Raw genomic sequence first — 9,894 nt, forward strand, 5'->3', positions numbered from 1 at the left:
CACACACACACACACACACACACACACACACACAGGTTGTGACTGCTGTCAACTGTGTGCCTCTAGTTTTATCTCCTCCTTCAAAGCTGTGTGAGCACTTAAATCTTCACAAATCACAGAGCGGCTCTGCTCGTTCTGACCAAACATAAAGGCAATCCTCCAGGCATTTTTGCACATGCTGACTTAGAACATGCAGCATATTATTTCTGCGCATTTTTTTATCAACCCTATGCAGTCAGTTTACAGTGACCATCATATCCACGCTACATTCTGCAGACGGCATCACACAGAACAGAAGTGTTTACAAGTTTCTGTATAGACAGACTAATTCACACCTACAGGCAATTTAGTCTTGCCAGTTCATCAAACATAGAAGAGCAGGGGACTCTGAGGAAACCCTGGGGAAAACATTTAAACTCAGCCAGCCAGTAGGTTCATACCAACCACCATCTTTCTCTAAAGTCATATTTTTACTTCCCGCATCTACATAACTGCAAAGGTCTGCGTGGCATAAAAAACAATGTTGGTCCACGAAACCCAAAATATACGACCGTTCTCAGAAACAGAAGCATGTGTGCCATCATTCTGCATTATATGCAGCCATTAAGGAGCTGCGCTAACTACTACATCACTGTAACTCCGATCGTCAACAGCTGCTCTGAACTCATCCACCACCACACCCCTCTCTCCCTCCCTTTCACCTACTTAAATGTAGACACTGGCAATATTTCATCAATCATGGCTGAAATAACCACTATTGCTGCTAGGTACATGTTCCAGATGTGCCAGGTAATCAAACACCATCCTGTCTCAGTTCACCCAGAGGTGCTCAGTGAAGCTGTATACACTGAATAGCAAGCCACACATCGGCTGGTTTACTACAGCGGTATGAGCCCAAAATAAACAATCTTCAATTGCAGTAAACAGATCAAAATGATGACTACATAATGACGACGATTTGTAAAAAGTATGAATGTTTGCTGAGTTGGGTAAAATAAGATCAAGATTAGATAAGCAAACAACTTTAAAATGCTTGTTTTCTGAATGGAGTTTGGATGGATCAGAGCTAGGCTATGCTGACACTGTAGCTGCTCCATCAACACATAACAATAACATCATCTAGACATAAATACGACAGCGACCTTGTTGTTAAGTGTTATTGTGGAGCTCTGGGAGAACACAGACCACTACAATAACAATCTATTTCATTGATTGGTTGTAGCAGCTCTACTAATATTGCCTTTATTGACTGGTCGAGCTGCTTCAGAGCTCCTTAAAGGCATACTTCACTAGTGGAAACATGAATCTGTATTGAAAGTGGGTCATATATGTAGTCGAAATGTAAAATAAATTTAGAAGTTGGTGTCTTCTTGACCGAGAAAAGGCAGACAGTGACTTTTTAGTGTATGTGGATGGAAGGCAACAACTCCCACAATGCACAGCCCCTCAGGCCACTCCCACTGATCTGTCCCCCTCTCCAGTCGCACACCGGTTGACACTCACACATCGCCGTCTCAAAGTCATCAACAAGAGAGAAGGGCCGGTCCAGTTCTGCTCACAACCCGAGTCTGATGTACGGCCCACCACTGGTCTGTAACAGGTCTGTAGCCCCAGTGGGTCCCACCACTGGTCTGTAACAGGTCTGTAGCCCCAGTGGGTCCCACCACTGGTCTGTAACAGGTCTGTAGCCCCAGTGGGTCCCACCACTGGTCTGTAACAGGTCTGTAGCCTCAGTGGGTCCCACCACTGGTCTGTAACAGGTCTGTAGTCTCAGTGGGTCCCACCACTGGTCTGTATAAGGGTCTGTAGCCTCAGTGGGTCCCACCACTGGTCTGTAACAGGTCTGTAGCCCTAGTGGGTCCCACCACTGGTCTGTAACAGGTCTGTAGCCTCAGTGGGTCCCACCACTGGTCTGTAACAGGTCTGTAGTCTCAGTGGGTCCCACCACTGGTCTGTAACAGGTCTGTAGTCTCAGTGGGTCCCACCACTGGTCTGTAACAGGTCTGTAGTCTCAGTGGGTCCCACCACTGGTCTGTAACAGGTCTGTAGTCTCAGTGGGTCCCACCACTGGTCTGTAACAGGTCTGTAGTCTCAGTGGGTCCCACCACTGGTCTGTAACAGGTCTGTAGTCTCAGTGGGTCCCACCACTGGTCTGTAACAGGTCTGTAGCCTCAGTGGGTCCACAAAATGACGATATTGGCGTCAGCGGAGGCTCTTTTTCAGAATAGAAATACGGAGCTCTCCCGTCTCTGAGGGAAATGAGGAAATGATGCATGACCATTCAAAACTACTACCGGGTTTCTAACGATACAAAGCTAAATGCAAATGGCAGAAGTATTCCTTTAAAACAATAACTGTATGTTAAAGTCTGAATGAGACATATCTCATTCAGATTTCTCCTGATCGCTGCACATGTACAGGATCCAGAGCTGCTCCGTGTTTGTGGCAGGCCATTACCTAACAAGACAGACATTTTCACTCACTGCACTTCTTTGTCCATTTTGTCTTTCCCTTTTCAACCCACAACACCGACGAGCACTGCTTACATAACTGTACTACTGCGCCACTCATCCTCTGTGATTTAATAAGGCCAACTAATCAATGTGTCCCGTGTAAATAACATGACTCAGCTGCCTGCTCTGTAACTAACCAGATTCTTTGGTCCTGTGCTCAACGTTTTGGTTGAGAAAGAAACATTCAGGACAAACAAGCAAATCCAGTGTACCGTTAATGTTCTCGTTACATATCAAAGACCCTTCTGGTGACAGCTTAGCGGCAATGAAAACTATTTTAATGTTGACGTCTCATTCTTCTCAGTTTAAATGAGCAAGGGCAAAAGAAACAAGCGACTACATGCAGACAGAGACACCACAGATTACTCTCACTGCCCCATTTTAAGTTCTGGTGTCAGATACAGAATGCTCATTAACAGAAACCTTACTTGCACTACAGTCAATACATGGAAAACGGGGCCAATGTGATGATGGTCAACGAGAAAGGACAGCCACAACCACCAGCTGTCCAATACCAATCAGACTCCCATGAATCTTTGCTTCCCCTCTTTCCTGCCATGCATCAGCTCAGGAACTTTTAAATTATAGCCAATCAAGGCTTCCAATGATAATCTAGATGATCTTGGCCAAAATAATTACAATCCATGATATTATTAAAGCTCTTAAAATAGATTTTTGTTTTTGAATCAGACTCTATTTTTAACTGGTTTCCCATGATAGCGAGCGAGAAATCTTTTTCACTCACAACATTTATCGTCCCATCCCTAATTGAGGTACACACTTTATTCGTGTAATGCTTTTTTACTACCTACAGCACTGTAGCATCACAAAAGGAAACCAAAAGTAGCACACAAAAAAAAGAAAATAAAATACCATCTGTTGCTTCCATAATTCTACTGACGGAACGGTTTTCTTATTATCTGCATTTACAGAAACACACTGCTGATTTCTATTTAACACATTCTGTGTGTCTGTGGGTGTGTTTAAATGGACATGAATAACCCCTATATGAGGCTTATCTTGGTTATGATCATAATCAGGATATGGTGTTTACATGAGCACAGAGAAATCAGGTTATTCATGTTCCCCAAACACGTGATAAATACTAGTAACACTGCTACTGCAGTCTATATGTGCAGGCGTGCGATGCTTTTAAAAACAAACCAGCGACGGGAGACAGCAGCGACAGGTAATATTACACAATACACTGTACATTAACTACCACTCCACAACTTTACTGCTAATTTCTTCTCTGCTCCCATCGTCAACAGTCTGCTTTGAGCTCATCATCCACCGTCTCCCTCTCTCTACCACACACACTGCGTACCGAGCTATTCCTGAAAGCAGTTACGCTACTCTTGTCAGTTTTTTTTATTTTCAGCTGTGGTTGCTAATCTTCCTGGGGTCCACATAAAATATAAAACATTACACTGACATATAAACATACAACACAAAACAAAAACCTACTGTATCAACTTCACAGAAGTCAGAAACACTGTATATGCAACACTTGTACATTGTACAAACACTGTTAGAAATCCATTGTAGGAAGAGAGTGAGCTTTTAAACTGACAATATGCAATAAATGACTGCAGCATCTCTAATCTATAACTGCAGCAAGCATGGAGAGTCATTCACATGGTGTGGATTCCCTTAGCAACTGTTAGTGATTTTTCTATATCTATATCTATATTTACCCTTGATGCTTCTAATGTTAACAGGTGAGGAATTCCACTGACTGACAGCTCTGTAAATGACTGCTTTATTCAGTTGATTTGTTTTGGGCTGTGGGAGGTGAAAACAGCTTTTCCTTATGAGTCTCAGTTCTCCATACCGATGCCACTGTCACTGCTCAGGACAGAGAGCAGATGAAGACAACTTCTCATGTTACCAAAAGACAAACCTCTTTGTTGCTACGGACGTGAGATACTTGATCACTGACTGAAAAAAAATGCTCAAAATATTAAATTATTGTGATAATTGTGAAAAGAGAAATGAAAAGGGGTGCCTGTCATTTCTAAAATCCAGGAATTATCATGTAAGAAAGAGCTGTTTTTTTTTAATCATACTTTATTTACACTGGGGTATAATCACTAAAAGGAGATTTACCCCCCCCCCCCCCAGTGATCCAATAACAATATTTGTTCCTGGAATCCCTTAGTTAATTAGTTCAGAAACAAAAAATGTTTTTGCACTATGGACAACTTTTTAGTAAAAATGCATAAAATAATAAATTAACTGATCATGACTCATATGGTCTCATATCATATGGGTGCATATTTACGATTATCCCAATGATGGAAATTCACCATGATCGATTATTGTGTTTTTTATCCCGGTGCATGATAAAAGTCCCATCCCTACTACCGTGTGTGACAGTACGTATGACGTCATCGGTAATAGCTGTGAATGTAGCAGTTTAGTCCAGGGGTCTCCAACATGTAGCTCACAAGCTCTCAGTAGCTCGCTACCAGCTGGCTCGCTAAAAGCACGACAGAAATGATGTCGACTATTGGCGATGTAAAAGCTCTCGGCCACTACTTTAGGCTATTTGTCTGAGAATAAACGCTACAACTCTTCTAGAGCCAATACAACCTTGCAACCTGCTGATTGAAGGGGTTTAGTTGATGGATGCACACACATCCAGCTGTTTCGCACACACCAGGACCAGGAGCGTAATGGAGCTCGCAGAGAGCGCCTGGCGCCATGGAGCATTTGTATGCGTTTGTCCAGCTGTTCTCAGAGAGAATTAAAGAGTAGGCTCGAAAGCAGACAAATTAATCGAAACGTCTGATCAGCATTTAGAGGGACCACGATCGAACTATGTGGACGCAACCTGATCAAAATGTGGTAATAAACAAAAACAAAATAAAATATATTTAGTCCAGATGAAATTAAAAATGCCCTTATAACCATTTTAGATCACATCCCCAGTCATATTGTGCACATATTTAACAATATATTTGTCTATTTCTTTGTATTTTTATATCAAATTTGGAAATGTTTACTTCCTGAAAATCAAATATGATGCATGCTTACATCAGCTAGTACTGAGCTTATGGAGTCAATGGAGCAATGAAAGTGCCTCTTGTTTTGCAGTCCAATTTGCATTTTGCTTACAAATTAACTGGTTAGTTAATGGTTAATGGGTGTCGGGTTAACGAAAGCAAATGAACCGAAACAGACATCCCCGATAGTAATGCCAGTGTGTATTAGTACATTTTAAACATTTCAGCACGCCACAACACTGCAATCATGCCGATAACAGTGATGATTTTGGTCATTAGAATGGCGCGATGAATCTTCATATATCCAAGTTTCTGAAACCAGGATATGGGGTACACATACTCAAACACAAATGGGATACTCCAAAGAGCTGTTCATAAAGGAGTCATTCTTGTCCATGTTAACGCGGTCTCTGGTTAAAAAAATATAAATATAAATAGTGTATGTACTGCCGTAGCCAGATGAGGCAGTCTTGTTTACAGCCATCTTTCTCTGATGTACTATGAAGAACCTCAGAGCAGACATGTTTTGTTTTGAGATGGGGTTTTGTTGGTGTCTCCTCTCAGCATGGGAGGATTTTTGGTGGGGAGATTTAAAAAACTACATTCGGGGGTGGACATAATATTAGAAACACCACAACAGAAGAGAGCCCAACACATGCTGCATATGATCAATTGATTAAAAAAGCAACACACATTACATGTGCAGGTATGTCCCTCATCATAATGTGGTTCAATAATTATGTTTTGACACTAGTGCCAGTTGAGCAGAACAGTTGCTTCAATTGTGTTGCAAGAGAGTAGGTTCAGTGTTGGGTTCTCATATGGTTAGGGTCACTTTTTTAAAATGTATTTATCCTTAATTTATACAGGGAGACCTTGATCATAAGGTAAGATAATTTGATTGGTTTCACTAAAAAGTGTTTCTTAACTAAAAGTAAAGTGATCTCAGTAATTCATTAGTGTCATTTTAAGAGTTTTATACATTTGGCCAGGGTTATTGTGACATTACATCTTCGTCCAATCCTACATTTGATGACCAACGGTTCATCAAAAATACTGGTGTAGCAACCAGTGATAATCCAGTACTTAAAATATAATAAGCCTGGTACATAACCATGTCAGACCAATCAACCAATATACAAATAAGTGAAGGGTGTGATCATGAAACAAAAATAATAGAGGAAATATCTAGGGATAGTTATGCCCTCCAGTTACATTGAATTGGATTTTTGTTTCCACAAAAGTGAAACCCAAATACAGAGGCAGAGTCACACCACGCTCATGTAGTATGTTCAGTCCCACTCGCCTCCACACCAAAACATATTCATGCACAGAGCATTTCTTTCATCATTGCAAAAAGCTGATAAGTGACAGTGCAGGCTAAATGGGCTCTATGTGTAAGACAATTTCAACATCCAACATCAAGATGTGGTAACGATAACTTTGTTAGCATTTAACAGCTACAGATTACATACAATGGTGGGCACAACAAACATGTGTACTGTGTCTGACAGTGTCCCTGCTCAACCTCAAAGCACAAGCACAAAAGAAACCTATCCGAAGGATGTATGGCCTCACATTTTCTGTTGTTAATAGAAGCTTGAATACATGACAAAGGCCGACAGACTGCTGTCATTCATGTGTTCTGCACATGTGAGCGAAAATAACTCAGAGATCCTAATCAGAAAAACAATCCTGTTTTGGACTTTCATACAGTCAGAAAGAAATGCAAAGGATTATTCAACAAATTCAACCAGCTAAACACCTGATAATAAAGGAGCAATGGCGCCTGACAAACCACAATAGTTACAGTGACCACACATGTTGTGCTTTGTGTTGTTTTCTTTAAAAAAACACACAAAAATGATGAGATTCAAAAAATGCAAAAAAAAGTGCAGTGTAATCAAAAATATCCAACACCTTATTAGTTCAAAAACAAACTGATTGATTTGAATTTCATTTCACATCTGAAGATGCCTTAACCCAACTAGTCTGTGGGTTGTGACTCTGGAGAACATAGTGTGTATTACCTGCCTTTACTGGCTAGCACAGATACAGAAGGCTTATCTGGGACTGGTACATTGTGTCATTGAGTTGAGCTTCACAAGGTTGGCAAGTGGCCCTCCTGGGTGTGTGTGTGTGTGTGTGTGTGTGTGTGTGTGTGTACCCCTCCCCCATCCCGCCTATGGCTTTGGAGCAACCAGCTGCAAAGCACTGTAGAAGGCTTTGAATGAGATTATATTTTAAAAAAAAGGTAATACAATGATATAATAAACAATGAACTTTGGCACACTGATGAATCTACTGTCTCCTGCAGACAACGCACAAGATTACAAGGAAACCTGATCTAACCTGTGGAGATAACTGCTGGCCTGCAACAGCTTTGCACAGCAGCACAAACTGGTAAGTCCAACTGGAGCAAACAGTTCACATGGCTAAAAGTACAGTTTCAGTTTTTAAATCATTAACTGTGGGGTTGTTGTTGTTTTTTATGCAACATTAACTAATTCTAACACGCATTTGTCTAAAAGTGCATTCACACACAGTGTAGTTACAGTAAGAAATAAAAAGGATGAATCAATTATTGAAAAAGTAAACAAAAATAAAAGTGCAGTAAAAAGTTAGCTCGCGAAATGTTAATTTCCGGTGTTGGTTATAGCAGCACTGATACATACGTCATCAATTACATATTCACGGTTGCGACGGGAAAAAATACACTAAAAGTGCTTTTAATTCAAAGCTAGCAGTAGTTGCAGGAAGGAAGGGCGCGCTCACAAACACAAACCACCCGCGAGAACTGCCCTACGAACACATGCACGGTGCGCGCGCGCCTACTCACGCGCTGACGCTGCCCATCCCCCACCCGGAGAGAAAATACAAAAATAAACGTTGAAAACGGCGCAATAACGCGCCCAAACCTTGTATTTACAGGCATACGTGGTCACGCTACGCGGGGGTATCATTTATAACGGCAATAATAACGTGAAATGACGGTAAACACTCACCGAAAGCTCCAAATCACACAAGGGGGGTGCCTTCTCCTCTGTGCTCCTAATATGGAATCTCCTCCTCCACCACCGTTGTTTTCTAGCTCTAATTAAACCTCCAAAAAGCGTTATAACGGCCTTCAGACCCGGCCAACCGGTGCTAGGAATCCCCAATGACCGGTGTGTTGTGGATACACGGGCAAGTACACTGATAAATCCCCTTAAAAATGAGCTGGATGGACAGTTGGGTCTAGATTGTAGGTTTGCTCGCTAGTAGAGAAAAGAGCCAAACGGTTCAGTAGCAGCCAACGGCTTCAGTCTGAAACACAGAGCAGCTGACCCGCCAGGCGAAAATGAGGTAGGCCTGAGCTCCTCGCCGCAGAAAGCACACTCCAGTCACATAAACATCAAAATGGGTGTCGCAGTGTGGAGAAGGATGGTGGAGTCGGGCTCAGTTTCGCGGCAACTCTTCAAAAAGAAAATGAAAAAAGAAAAAAAAAAACATATTTTTTTTTATACAAATGTTGTGATTAATACTACGCAGCTATTTTTGGATTGTAGCTGTGGGTGTGATAGTTTTGCTGTTATATGTGATCTACAGATAATAGAAAGTAGGCTATAGATTATATATTTTATTTTTGTTTATGTTTTGAAGTGTTGTTTAGGTTTTATATTTGAACTACGTCATTGTCTATAGCAAAAGGAGTCCAGCAACATTTACACATTTCAGAGCTCCATCCTTAAATCTACATTCTGGCCCCTAGGGGGCGACTCATCTGGTTGCATGGAAGTCTATGAGAAAATGACCCTGCCACCCGGGGCTTTTTCAGCGTGACGATCACAAATAGTTCACTGATATGTCTGAGGATTTTATTAAGATGGCATTTTTTTATTATAAAAAATAAATATTCTTCCGTCCGAATCCAAATGTTTACCATGAATATGAGATATGAGTTAAAGCTATGGTCTACATTCTGAAAATCAGTTGAGCCTCTGAGACAGATTTGAAAAATGCATCCCCCCCCCCCCCCCGCCCAAACCAAACCCCTCCCCTCAGTGTTCCACGATTCGACGAGGTGGGAGTGGGAGGGGACGAGGCAGGATGATGAGGAGTAGGGGAGACGAGGGGATTGGATGGAGGGTACGAGCCAATGGGAGCCCTCTGGAGCAATGGCTCCCATTGGTCAATTTCTATGCAGCTCTATACAGCTGATAGACTGAATGGATTTTTTTTATTCCAAATCGTAGACCATTAGCTTTAACACTCGTTTTGTTGGTAACAATCCTTGACTTTGACATAATAATGCAACAAACAGCATATTAAGCATAATTGTCAGTGCTTATAGCTCGTGGAGTCTTGTGGTTTGAGGAGAGCATATTAATTGT

General features: G+C 41.6%; 1 protein-coding gene across 2 annotated transcripts in view; it reads right to left on the minus strand.

Annotated features, from left to right (window-relative positions):
- Positions 1-8,829, minus strand: part of LOC311014344 (F-box-like/WD repeat-containing protein TBL1XR1) — a 51,166-nt gene extending 42,337 nt beyond the window's left edge. The window contains exon 1 of one of the 2 annotated variants that reach the window (XM_084010901.1): positions 8,527-8,829. The gene's annotated coding sequence lies outside the window, so the exon portion shown is untranslated. The remainder of the gene's footprint in view (positions 1-8,526) is intronic. The other variant, XM_084010900.1, reaches the window with a different exon arrangement.
- Positions 8,830-9,894: the final 1,065 nt, after the last annotated feature.

The sequence above is a fragment of the Eutrigla gurnardus genome (assembly GCF_963514095.1).
Source record: "Eutrigla gurnardus genome assembly, chromosome: 6".
Lineage (NCBI taxonomy): Eukaryota > Metazoa > Chordata > Actinopteri > Perciformes > Triglidae > Eutrigla > Eutrigla gurnardus.